The 12,083-nt window shown below is 38.9% G+C and overlaps 1 protein-coding gene across 1 annotated transcript in view; it reads right to left on the reverse strand.

The window, feature by feature from the left end:
* LOC117077283 (NACHT, LRR and PYD domains-containing protein 12-like) overlaps positions 1 to 12,083 on the reverse strand; it is a 42,989-nt gene that overhangs the window by 17,173 nt on the left and 13,733 nt on the right. The window contains exon 4 of the mRNA XM_033200934.1: positions 3,640 to 3,727. The gene's annotated coding sequence lies outside the window, so the exon portion shown is untranslated. The remainder of the gene's footprint in view (positions 1 to 3,639; positions 3,728 to 12,083) is intronic.

Raw genomic sequence — 12,083 nt, forward strand, 5'->3', positions numbered from 1 at the left:
GACTGACCAAATAGCATCCTACTAATCTATTCTTGCCCATCTACCGGTTCCTTCCTATGAAGCAGCCAAAACAATCTTCTACAGATACCATTTAGATCATGTCACTTCCCTGCCCAAAATCCTTCAAGAACTTTTCATTGTTCTTGGTATAAAATCCAAAATTCTTATCCTACAAGGTGTTCTCATGATCTGGGCCCTCTCTGCCTCCCCTCCTCAGCCTCATTTTTTATCATTCTCCTTTTTGCTTTCTATGTTAAAGACACACTGGCCTACTTTCAGTTCTCAAAATGCCATGTTCTCTCCTACTTCAGGGACTTTGCACTAGCTAATCTTTCCACCTGGAACATTCTTCCTCCTGCTGTTCCCATGAAAAGCTCCTTTTCATCCTTCTGATCTCAAATATTACTTCCTAGAAGAGGATTTGTTTGACCACCCAATTTAAAAGAGATCCTCTCTACTATTTCCCTTACTGGCACCATATTTTTACCTTTATAGCTCTTATCACAATTTATAACTGTCTTGTTCATTTACTTTTTCACTGTCTTTTCTACTATACAATAATATATCTGAAGACAGGGGCCTTATCTGTCTATCTCCTTTACAATAAGTACCCTGAGTACCTGGCACCGAGCCCAGCACATAACAGACACTCAATAAATATTTATTGAATATGGCTATAAATGCCTTTGGATTACAAACAAGTTACTATTGCCTATTCTGTGACAGACACTGTTAGGACCTTTATGTACATTTCTGATTTAATTCTCACAATAATCCCATGAAATAGGTATTACCTACATTTGATAGTTGAGGAAATTGAAACTTATAACTAAGGCCACCTTCATGAGTGTGCAGTCTGTGCAGTCACACAGGTCTCCACGCTCAGAAGGATGTATACTTGGTTAATGCTCTGCTGTTGCTGTCTTGAAATTCTTAATATTTGACCAAGAGGTTTTGCACTTTCATTTTGTACTGTATCCCACAAATTATGTAGCCAGTGCTGTTTTACATAGCTTTAAGGAATTTGTCCAATACTAGTAAGTGATATCAGGTACAAACTTATGCTAAGTGAATGTCTATGCCAGCATTTCCCAAATCAGGGTTCCCTGGAAAACTGTCTGAAGAAGGGAGTGCACCTTCTAGTCTCTTAGAGTTTCTCAATGCTTATAAGCATATGAAAGGCTCTTGTACTAGCATATGAAACATTCTTTAACTCTCCTACAGTTGAAAAAGGCTGTTTAACTGTGTTTAACCCAAAGTTTTCTGGTCTTAAATGACTACAGAACCCTTTTCTAACAGCAAAGTCATTATTACTGCAAAACTGTTCCTAGAACTCAGTTTGGGGAATGCTAATCTAGATAAGGGTTGGCAAACATTTTCTGTAAAATTTCTTAAATAGTTTAGGCTTTTCAGGCTCTGTTGCAATTACTCAACTCTGCCATCTTACTGTGAAAGTAGCCATAGATAATATGTAAACAAATAGCTGTATTCTAATAAAGCTTTATTTACAAAAATAGGCAACTGGTTGGGTTTGACTCACTAGCTATATAGCTGGCCCTGATCTAGATAATTCCAGAAGAGGACTGGTCTTTTCTCAGAATAAAAGTTTCTACATCTAGCTCTTGACCAGTATTCGAATAGGTATTTGAATATATTCTATATGATAGAGAAGCCCTGTTTGTCGTGACAGTTGGGGGCTTTATAGTTGCCAAAAAAAAGCAATGATTGTTGCCCCAGTGGATAAGGGGGAAAAGTTAGAAAGAAGCGGGGTGGGGCAAGGATGGGTAGTTGGGTTCTTGGAAGATACTATTCTCAAAACAGAAAAAGACAGTAAAATAGAAAAGACATCTACTATCTGTAAGCTCTTTACATGAAAATGAAGCCAGAGAACTTGAAGCAACTGTGGAAGAAAGAGTTAGAGGCCGGGCGCGGTGGCTCAAGCCTGTAATCCCAGCACTTTGGGAGGCCGAGACGGGCGGATCACGAGGTCGGGAGATCGAGACCATCCTGGCTAACACGGTGAAACCCCGTCTCTACTAAAAAATGCAAAAAAACTAGCCGGGCGAGGTGGCGGGCGCCTGTAGTCCCAGCTACTCGGGAGGCTGAGGCAGGAGAATGGCGTAAACCCGGGAGGCGGAGCTTGCAGTGAGCCGAGATCCGGCCACTGCACTCCAGCCTGGGCGACAGAGCGAGACTCCGTCTCAAAAAAAAAAAAAAGAGTTAGAGTTAGGAGTAGCACAAATACACCTTTATGCCAAAACCTGAAATGCACAGAAATTTTGCCACATTGCAACAGCCATTCATGCTGCTCCCCAAATAGAAATACAACGAAGAAAGTAATCATCTCACATCTTCTCTAACTCACCCACAAAGGTATTTTATAGCTAATATGCAACATAAAATAAAACATAAGAATTTCCCAGCTGGGCACAGTGGCTCACACCTGTAATCCCAGGGCTTTGGGAGTCTAAGGTGGGAGGATCACTTGAGCCCAGGAATTTGAGACCAGCCTGGGCAACATAAGGAGACCTTGTCTCTACAAAAAATAAAAAATCAGCCAAGTGTAGTGGTGTGCACTTGTGTTCCCAGATACTTGGGAAACTGAGGCAGGAGGATCACTTTAGTCTGGGAGGTCAAGGCTGTAGTGAGCTGTGATTGCATCACTGCACTCCAGCCTGACTGACAGAGTGAGATACTATCTCTTAAAAAAAAAAAAAAAATTTCCCTTATGCATATATTTAGCTGTGGATATTTTAATTTATATCATCAATAAGGAAAATTTTCAGCATGAGCTTAAAGATACATGCATTATTTGAAGCTATTGTTTTCTGCTATTTTCTTTCCACTGAATATTACCCTTTTGCTTCTGTTGTGGTTTCCATTGAGCCTAACTCGTTAAAGAACAGGACTTTGCTGATTATAATTTGATAGATATATAAGATATATATGATGACCTACATTCAAATTCATATTTTACACACACTCAATCCAGATACTTTACATATAGATATATAAATAATAATACATAGCACACACACAACTCCACATTCCTATAATTTTTTACTACTTGCACACTTTTAAAAGCAAGAGTAAGACCTAGAGTTGGAAGAAGTTGTGACTAGATGGGTGCTAAGAGATGAATGGGAAGAAGCAGGGTGTGGATGGGCAGACATGAGACTGTCACAGAAATGAGCAGGCAAGTGAGTGGTCTGTTGAGAATAACTGGTTTCTATTCCGCACAACTAAACATTCCTTGGATTTCAGGAATCAACCACAAGAGGAAGGACTCCAGCAGTCTTCACTCTTTGTTCTTTTGTGCTGTGTCCTTTGAAAAGCTATGGTTACATTAAAGGAAGAGACTTGGAGTCTTTTATAACTGTAAATGTTTTGGGGGATTATGGAAAACAACGGAAACCACAGTTGCCTCTTCTCTTTCTTTATCCCTATTTTAGGCAACACAAAAATTGTGGAGACCGTTTCAAGAGATTAATGGGTAAATACTGTATCCAAGTAATTCACATCTAACAAAATTTTAAAGTTTCAGAAGAATCTCAAAGGGTATGAGGAAAAGAAACAAGAGAAAGACAATGAATAGGCTTACCTAGTATATACCCTCTCTTACTTCATTCAGTTACTCACCATTCTCTCCAGACAATAAACTCCAGGTACAAGCAAGTTCCATATATTTTCTTTTCTTCTGATTGTTCATCCTGGCAAATCAGGAAGACTGTAATCCAAAACAGCAACGATGACTATAAGGTCTAGTGGATGCTCAGAGTAAAAAAGTAACTCAAGAAAGACTCTTCATTCAAGGCATTAGAGAGCTGGAGAAAAGAGAAGGCCCAATAACCAAGCAGACAGCTGAGGTAGGACCCTGGGGAATCACATGAGGACAGACCAAAACGAACAGTCTTCAACTTGAAGAGAAAAAAAAAGGCTGAAAGAGGATAGAATGTGTATAAAGTTTTGAAGGGTACAAATATGAAGAATGTCAAATTGGGCTCTGAATTGAGTCACTAAGAGAAGTATAGGAATTAGGTAGCATATCCCCAATGTCTGAGATCAGAGAAGTAAGAATGACGATGTCCTTCCACAACATATTTTTGGTGCCATCAATAAAGGGAGAATTCTAAGACTACAGATTGGAATACTGTGGAATAAGAGAAATAGTCTAAAGAATCAGAAGACCTGGGTCCTAGCTCCATTTCTATCTATCCATGGACCTCAAATAAGATTCTTCTCCTTTCTGGGAGAAGGGTCTGCTTTACTATTTTGAAAATGGTTCAAGGAATGTTAGACCAGGTTTCTTTCCAGGTTTAACACTGTAAGATCAGTAGTTCTCAGTCCTAGCTACACATTAGAATCCTGAAATATTACTTATCACCTTCTAATATATTTGATAATTTACTTATGTATTATGCTTATTATTCTTTGTTAGTCTTTCCCACCTAAATTGAATTACTGGCCCCTTTCTCGACCTTTGTCATGAACTTTGCAAATCCACACGCCAAAAAATGGAGCTTATTTTCCCACCTCCTGTCTTTGAGCTCAGTCATGAGACTTTGGTTAATGGAGTGAACCCAGAGTGGGACATGTCATCGCTTATGATTCATGAAGCCACAGAGAAAGGAGACCCAGCTAGTTCACTGGTCTAAGGAGGATGAGAATACATGAAGCAGAACTATCATAGCTCACCCACAGTACTGCAGCAGGAAAGCACAGTGACCCTAGCCTGAATAAAGTTACCCAACAGAGCCCTCTTAATCATCTGAATCTCAGCTGCCCTCCAGATCTGTGAAGATAAATGCTTAATAAGTGATTAATTTTTCATGCCACGGAAATTTTGTGGTTGTTGTTACACATCACTGTGGCAATGGCTAACTGATACATCCTGCTAGAATGTAAATGCCTAGAAAGTGTTTGGCACAGAGTAGACATTCGTTAAATATTTATCAAATAAATTGAATGAGTGAATAGCTTTTTAAAAACCCAATGACTCGTCTACATTACTGTAAATTATATCAGAATCTTTGATGATAGGCTCAGCATGATTTTTTAAAGCTTCCCAGGTGATTCCAGTGCAAAGCCAGGGAAGAGAGCCACTGTTAAAAGATTTGGTTATTTTTGTTAGAGAAAAGTGTGTGTTGGTGAAACATACAGGCCTTAGAATCAAGCAAATGTCTTCAAGTACTGACTCTACCACTTACTGACTGTGTAACAACCAGGAAATTAATATTTCCAGGTCTTAGTTTCATCAGTTAAGGAGGGATAATGATGGTACTTTCTGTATCATGTTTTATTAAGATTAAATAAGATAAAGTATTCAGCACATTGCATGGTACACAGTAGGGGCTCAAGAATCGTAAACCATAGCTAATGTTTTTGTTGCTGCATCATTTTATATAGAGTAGAAATTTTTTAAAATTCTGGTAGACCTTACTTAAGTCCCATTTCTACCCTTTTTAGCAACATGACCTTGAGTAAATTACTTAAACTCTCTGAGATTTCAGTAACCGAACTGTAAAATGTGGTTGATAATAATACCTACCTCATTAATTTGTTGTGAGGATTAAATAAGATCACACTCATAAAACACTCAACACAGGCCCAGGTGCAATATAAATGATAAATGTTACAGAAAAAATAAGATGGCATTTATTGTAACTTTGAGAGAAAGATGTTACATTCCATTAAAATCTCCACATAACAAGTTCATTCTTATGAAACAGAATGTTCTCAGCACAGTGTTATAGTCCCATACCCTACACTCTTCCCAATCTCTAGGAATATTTTTTTGCACTCCCCCAAATAGGAACACTCCTCCAGCTACAATTACTATGTAGTAAGCGCTCCTGCCCTCGGGCAACAGAGCGGGAAGGCTGCATGGCCTCTCACTCTCTTTCTGGGCAATCTACACCATGCCCATTATTTCAGTTATCTTTATGATTCCCAATCATTTATCCAGTCTAGCCCTCTCTTTTGAGATTCAGACTTATATATTTAAAGGTTTACTCAACATCTCCACTTGGATGTTGACACCTTGTTTTTTTGTCTCCTTTGGTAACTATTGCTTGGTTTGTCCAGAATTCTTTCACTGACCTTTGTTCTGATGAAAGATCCCATCCCTCTTAGTGAAATAATCAGATTCCCCATCCTTGAATGTTTAAACCTGACTGGGGACTATAGAGACTGAGGTTCTGCTACCTAAATATCTCAAGCTCGTTGGTTCCTGACCTCCCTGAGGCCTTGTTTTTCAGCATTTGAGTAATTCCAATATCCTTCTAAATATTCCTTTTAGTTTAAGTTATGCAAAATCAATTGCTGTGGTCTGCAACTGAAGAATTCGGATTTAAAAATTATACCACAGACTCGGTTACAATCACCAGACCTTTGGAGGGAATTATGAGGGGCATTTTATAACTGGTTATTAGTCTCAGCTAGACTAAAGGTTGTGAGGTGGCCCGAATTCCAGGATAGAAAAATAGTATCCATTGTTCTAGGATTTCCACCAATACATATCAGGTATTTATACAAAGTACTAAAAGGTAGCCTCTTCAAGAAGACAAATCATACTAAGATGTGTCCTCTAAGTAGCTGAACTACAAAATGGTGAAATGGTGCTCTTTCCTCTTGGATGGGGCAGGACCAAACTAGGATATATAAGTTAGAGAGCAGAGTATGGGTTAATTGCAGTACCCATTCACACTCTTGGTCCTGTGCCTTTTAAGTCAACAAACTGAAAAACTTTATATCACGACTCTACATGGTATGCATGCAGCCAAAAATAGGGGAAAGAAATGCTATAATTTTTTTCCACCTTTATTAAGATATAACTGAAAAATAAAAATTGTGTATATTTAAGATGTACAGTGTGATGATTTGATATTATACATACACATTGTGAAATGATTACCACAATCAAGCTAATTAGCTCATCCATCACCTCACATGATTACCATTTGATATGGTTTGGATGTTTGTCCTGTCTAAATCTCATGTTGAAAGGTAATCAGCAGTGTTGCAGGTGGGGCCAGGTGGGAGGTGTTTGGATCATGGAGGTGGATCCCTCATGAATGGCTTAGGTCCATCCCCTTGATGATAAATGAGTTCTTGCTCTGAGTTTACATGAGATCTGGTTGTTCAAAAGAGTGTGGCACCTCCCCCTGTCTTCCTCTGGTTTTCACCATTTGATGAGCTTGCTCCCCCTTCTCCTTCTGCCATGATTAGAAGCTTCCTGAGGCCCTCATCAGAAGCAGATGCTGGCATCAGAAAGCTGGTACTGAGGGTGGGGTATTAATATGAAGTTACCTGAAAATGGGGAAGCAGCTTTGGAACTGGGTAATGGGCAGAGGCTAGAAGAGTTTGGAGGTCTCAGAAGACAGGAAAATGAGGGAAAGTTTGGAACTTCTTAGAGACTGGTTAAGTGGTTGTAACCAAAATGCTGATAGAAACATGGACAGTGAAAGCCAGGCTGATGAGGTCTTAGATGGAAATGAGGAAGTTATTGGGAACTGGAGGAAAGGTCACCCCTATTACACCTTATCAAAGAGCTTGGCTGCATTGTGTCCAGGTACTAGGGAACTGTGGAAGGTTGAACCTAAGAGTGAGGACTTGGGGTACCAGTGGAAGAAACTTCTAAGCAGCAAAGCATTCAAGAAGTGGTGTGGCTGTTTCTAGCAACCTGTGATCCAATATGGGAGCAATGGAATTACTTAAGGTTGGGACTCACATTTAAAAGCAGAGTCCAAATGTTTAGAAAATGTACAGCCTGGCTCTGTGGCAGAGAAAGAAAAGTATTTTCAGGGGAAGAATCCAAGCAGGCTGCACAGCAACCACTTACTGGAGAGATTAGCATGACTCAAAAGAGAGCCAAGTGGTAATATCCAACACAATGGGGAAAAGGCCTCAAAGGCATTTTAGAAGTCTTTGGGACAGCCCCTCTCATCACAGTCCCAGAGGCCTAGGAGGAAAGAATGGTTTAGGGGGCCAGGCCTGGGGCACCCCTGGCTTGTGCAGCCTCAGGACACTTCACCACCCATCCAGGCCCCTCTAGCACCAGCTCAAAGGGCCCCAAGTACAGCTCCAGCCACTGCTTCAGAGGGTACAAGCCATAAGCCTTGGCAGCTTCTATGTGGTGTTAAGTCAGCCTGGGTGACAGAGTGAGACCCTGTGTTAAAAAAAAAAAAAAAAAGGAATGAAGTACTGACACATGTTACACATAGGTGACACTTGAAAACTTTATGCTAAGTGACAGAAGCCAGAAACAAAAGGCCACATATTGTGAAATTCCATTTATATGAAATATCCAAAATAGGCAAATCCATATAATCAGAAAGTAGATTCGTGGTTGCCAGAGGCTGTGGTAGTGGAAGGAAGAATTGCTAGTGATTGCTAACAGGTATAGGGTTTCTGTTTGGGGTGTTGAAAATATTTTGGAACTAGATAGTTGTGATAGTTCCAGAGCATTGTGAATATACTAATATCACAAAAAGGTACACTTCAAAAAAGAGGTAAATTTTCAGGTATGTGAATAGAATCAAAAAATATCAAGTAAATGAATCCATAAAAATGCAATTGTAAAAGAAAATGGGAAAGTGGAAACAACCCAAATGTCCATCAGTGGAGGAATGGATAAACAAAATGTGGTTTATATGTATAATAGGCTATTATTCAGCCTTAAAAAGAAGGAAATTCTGACACATGCTACAACATAGATAAACTAGAAGACACTATGCTAAGTGAAATAATCCAGACACAAAATGGGAAATTTTGTGTGTTTACACTGATAAAAGTTACCTAAAATAGTTAAATTCAGAGACAGAAAGTTATGAGCGGCTTGAGGAAAAGGGTAATACAGAGTAATTGTTTAATAGTTGTGAACTTTCAGTTTGAGAAGTGAAAAGGTTCTGGAAATGGATGGTGGTGATGATTGAACAACAATGTAAATTTACGTAATCCCAATGAACTCTACACTTAAAAATGGTAAAAATATCAAATTTTATGTTATGTATATTTTACCACAATAACAATAATAGGCAATTGAAAAAGAAACGAAAAAAATCCAATTTACAATAGCCAAAAATAAAACTAAATACCTGGAATTAGCCATTCAATTACAATGAAAACTATAAACACTGATGAAAGAAAGAAATTGAAGAGGACACCAAAAAAGGGGAAAATATTCCATGTTCATGGAGTGGAAGAATCAATATTGTTAAATGCCCATATTACCCAAAGCAGTCTACAGATACAACACAATCCCTATGAAAACACCAATTACATTCTGCACAGAAATAGAAAAAACAAACCTAAAATTTACTTGGAGTCATAAAAGACCCAGAATAGCCAAAGCTATCCTAAGCAAAAAGAATAACACTGGAGGAATCATATTACCTAACTTCAAATTATACTGCAGAGTTATAGTAACCAAAAGGGCATGGTACTGGCAAAAAAATAAAACAAAACAAAAAAAACAAACAACAACAACAACAACAACAACAAAAACAGACACATAGACCAATGGAACAGAATAGAGAACCCAGAAAAATATCCATTCACCTACAATGAACTCATTTTCAACAAAGATGCCGAGAATATACATTGGGGAAGACAGTCTCTTCAATAAATAGTGCTGGGAAAACTGGATATTCATATGCAGAAAAATGAAACTTGATTCCTATCTCTTGCTTTATACAAAAATAAAATCAAAATCAATCAAATACTTAAATCTAAGACCTTAAACTATGAAAACATTAAAATAAAACACTGGGGAAACTGTTCAGGACATTGATCTGGGCAAAAAATTTCTTGAGTAATACTCCACAAGCACAGGCAACCAAAGGAAAAATGGGCAAATAGGATCACATCAAGTTAAAAAGCTTCTGCACAGCAAAGGAAAAAGCGAAGTGAAGATACAACTCACAGAATGAAAGAGAATATCTGCAAACTATACATCTGACAAGGGATTAATAAGCAGAGTGTACAAGGAGCTGAAACAACTCAATAGGAAAAAGATAAAATAATCTGATTTTAAAATGGCTAAAAGATCTGAACAGACATTTTTCAAAAGAAAACATACAAATGGCAAATAGGCATATGAAAAGGTGCTCAACATCACTGATCATCAGAGAAATGCACATCAAAACTACAATGAGATATCATCTCACCTCCATTAAAATGACTTCCATCCAAAAGACAGGCAATAACAAGAGCTGGAGAAGATGTGGAGAAAAGGGAGTCCTCGTACACTGTTGATGGGAATGTAAATTAGTACCACTAACGAAAACAGTTTGGAGGTTCCTTAAAAGTCCAAAAATAGAGCTACCATATGATCTAACAATCCAACTGCTTGGTATATACCCAAAAGAAAGGAAATCAGTATATCAGAGTGATATCTGTACTCATATTTATTGCAGCACTGTTCACAACAGCCAAGATTTGGAAGCAACATTAAGTGTCCATCAGCTGACGAATGGATAAAGAAAATGTGGTACATATCACAATGGAGTCCTATTCAGCCACGAAAAAGGAATGAGATCCTGTCATTTGCAACAACATGGATGGAACGGAAGGTCCTTATGCTAAATGAAATAAGCATTACTTCATTATGTTAAATGAAATAAACCAGGCACAGAAAGACAAACATCGCATGTTCTCATTTACTGTGGGATCTAAAAATTAGAACAATTGAACTCATGGAGATAGAGGGTAGACGAATGGTTACCAGAGTCTGGGAAGTGAAGGTGGTTAATGGGTACAAAAAAATTGATAGAATGAATAAGATCTAGTATTTGATAGCACAACAGGCTGACTATAGTCAATAATAATTTAATCATACTTTTTAAGATAACTAAAAGAGTATAATTGGATTGTTTATAACACAAAGGATAAATGCTTGGAGTAATGAATACCCTATTTAATCTGATGTGATTATTAAGCATTGCATGCCCGTATCAAAATATCTCATGTGCCTGATAAAAATATACACCTACTATGTACCTGCAAAAATTAAATATTAAGAAAAATAAATAAAAAATAAAAATAATTAAGATGAAATTAATAATTACTGAAGTAGAAAGCAAACAATAATAGAACCATGGAGTGGATCAATAAGAGGAAATAATATTTATTTGAAAAGACTAATAGAATACAAAAGTTTTTGGCAAGTATGATTTCAAAAATAAAGAAGGCATAAACTAACATTAAAACATGAAAGGGTATAATGTGGGTGGGCCTAATACTATCAATTGAAGGCTTTAATGGAACAAAGACTAATCTCCCCCAAGCAAGAAGGAATTTTGGAGTACAGGCAAGATGGCCAAATAGGAACAGCTCCGGTCTGCAGCTACCAGCGAGACCAACGCAGAAGGCAGGTGATTTCTGCATTTCCAACTGAGGTACTCAGTTCATCTCACTGGGACTGGTTAGGCAGTGGGTGCAGTCCACAGAGGGCGAGCAAAATCATGGTGGGGCATCGCCTCACCCAGGAAACGCAAGAAGCTGGGGGACCTCCCTCCCCCAGCCAAGGGAAGCCATGAGGGACTGTGCTACCCGGCCCGGATACTACGTTTTTTTTCCCATGGTTTTTGCAATCTGCAGGTCAGCAGATTCCCTCATGCACCTACACTACCAGGGCCCTGCGTTTCAAGCACAAAACTGGGTGACTGTTTGGGCAGATGCCAAGCTAGCTGCAGGAGTTTTTTTCATACCCCAGTGGCACCTGGAACCTCAGTGAGAGAACCATTTACTGCCCTGGAAAGAGGGCTGAAGCCAGGGAGCCAAGTGGTCTCTCTCAGCAGGTCCCACTCCCATAGAGCCCAGCAAGCTAAGAACCACTGGCTTGAAATTCTCGCTGCTGGCACAGCAGTCTGAAGTCATCCAGGATCTAGCTTGGTGGAAGGAGGGGTGTCTGCCATTACTGAGGCTTTGTTATTCGGTTTTCCCCTGACACTGCTAAGGAGGCTGGGAGATTTGGGCTGGGCGGAATTCACCACAATGTGGCAAAGCAGCTGTGGCCAGACTGCTTCTCTAGATTCCTCCTCACAGGGCAGAGCATCTCTAAAGTAAAGGCAACAGCCCCAGTA

This window comes from Trachypithecus francoisi, unplaced genomic scaffold (genome assembly GCF_009764315.1).
Source record: "Trachypithecus francoisi isolate TF-2019V2 unplaced genomic scaffold, Tfra_2.0 Lachesis_group6, whole genome shotgun sequence".
NCBI classification, from domain to species: Eukaryota; Metazoa; Chordata; class Mammalia; order Primates; family Cercopithecidae; genus Trachypithecus; species Trachypithecus francoisi.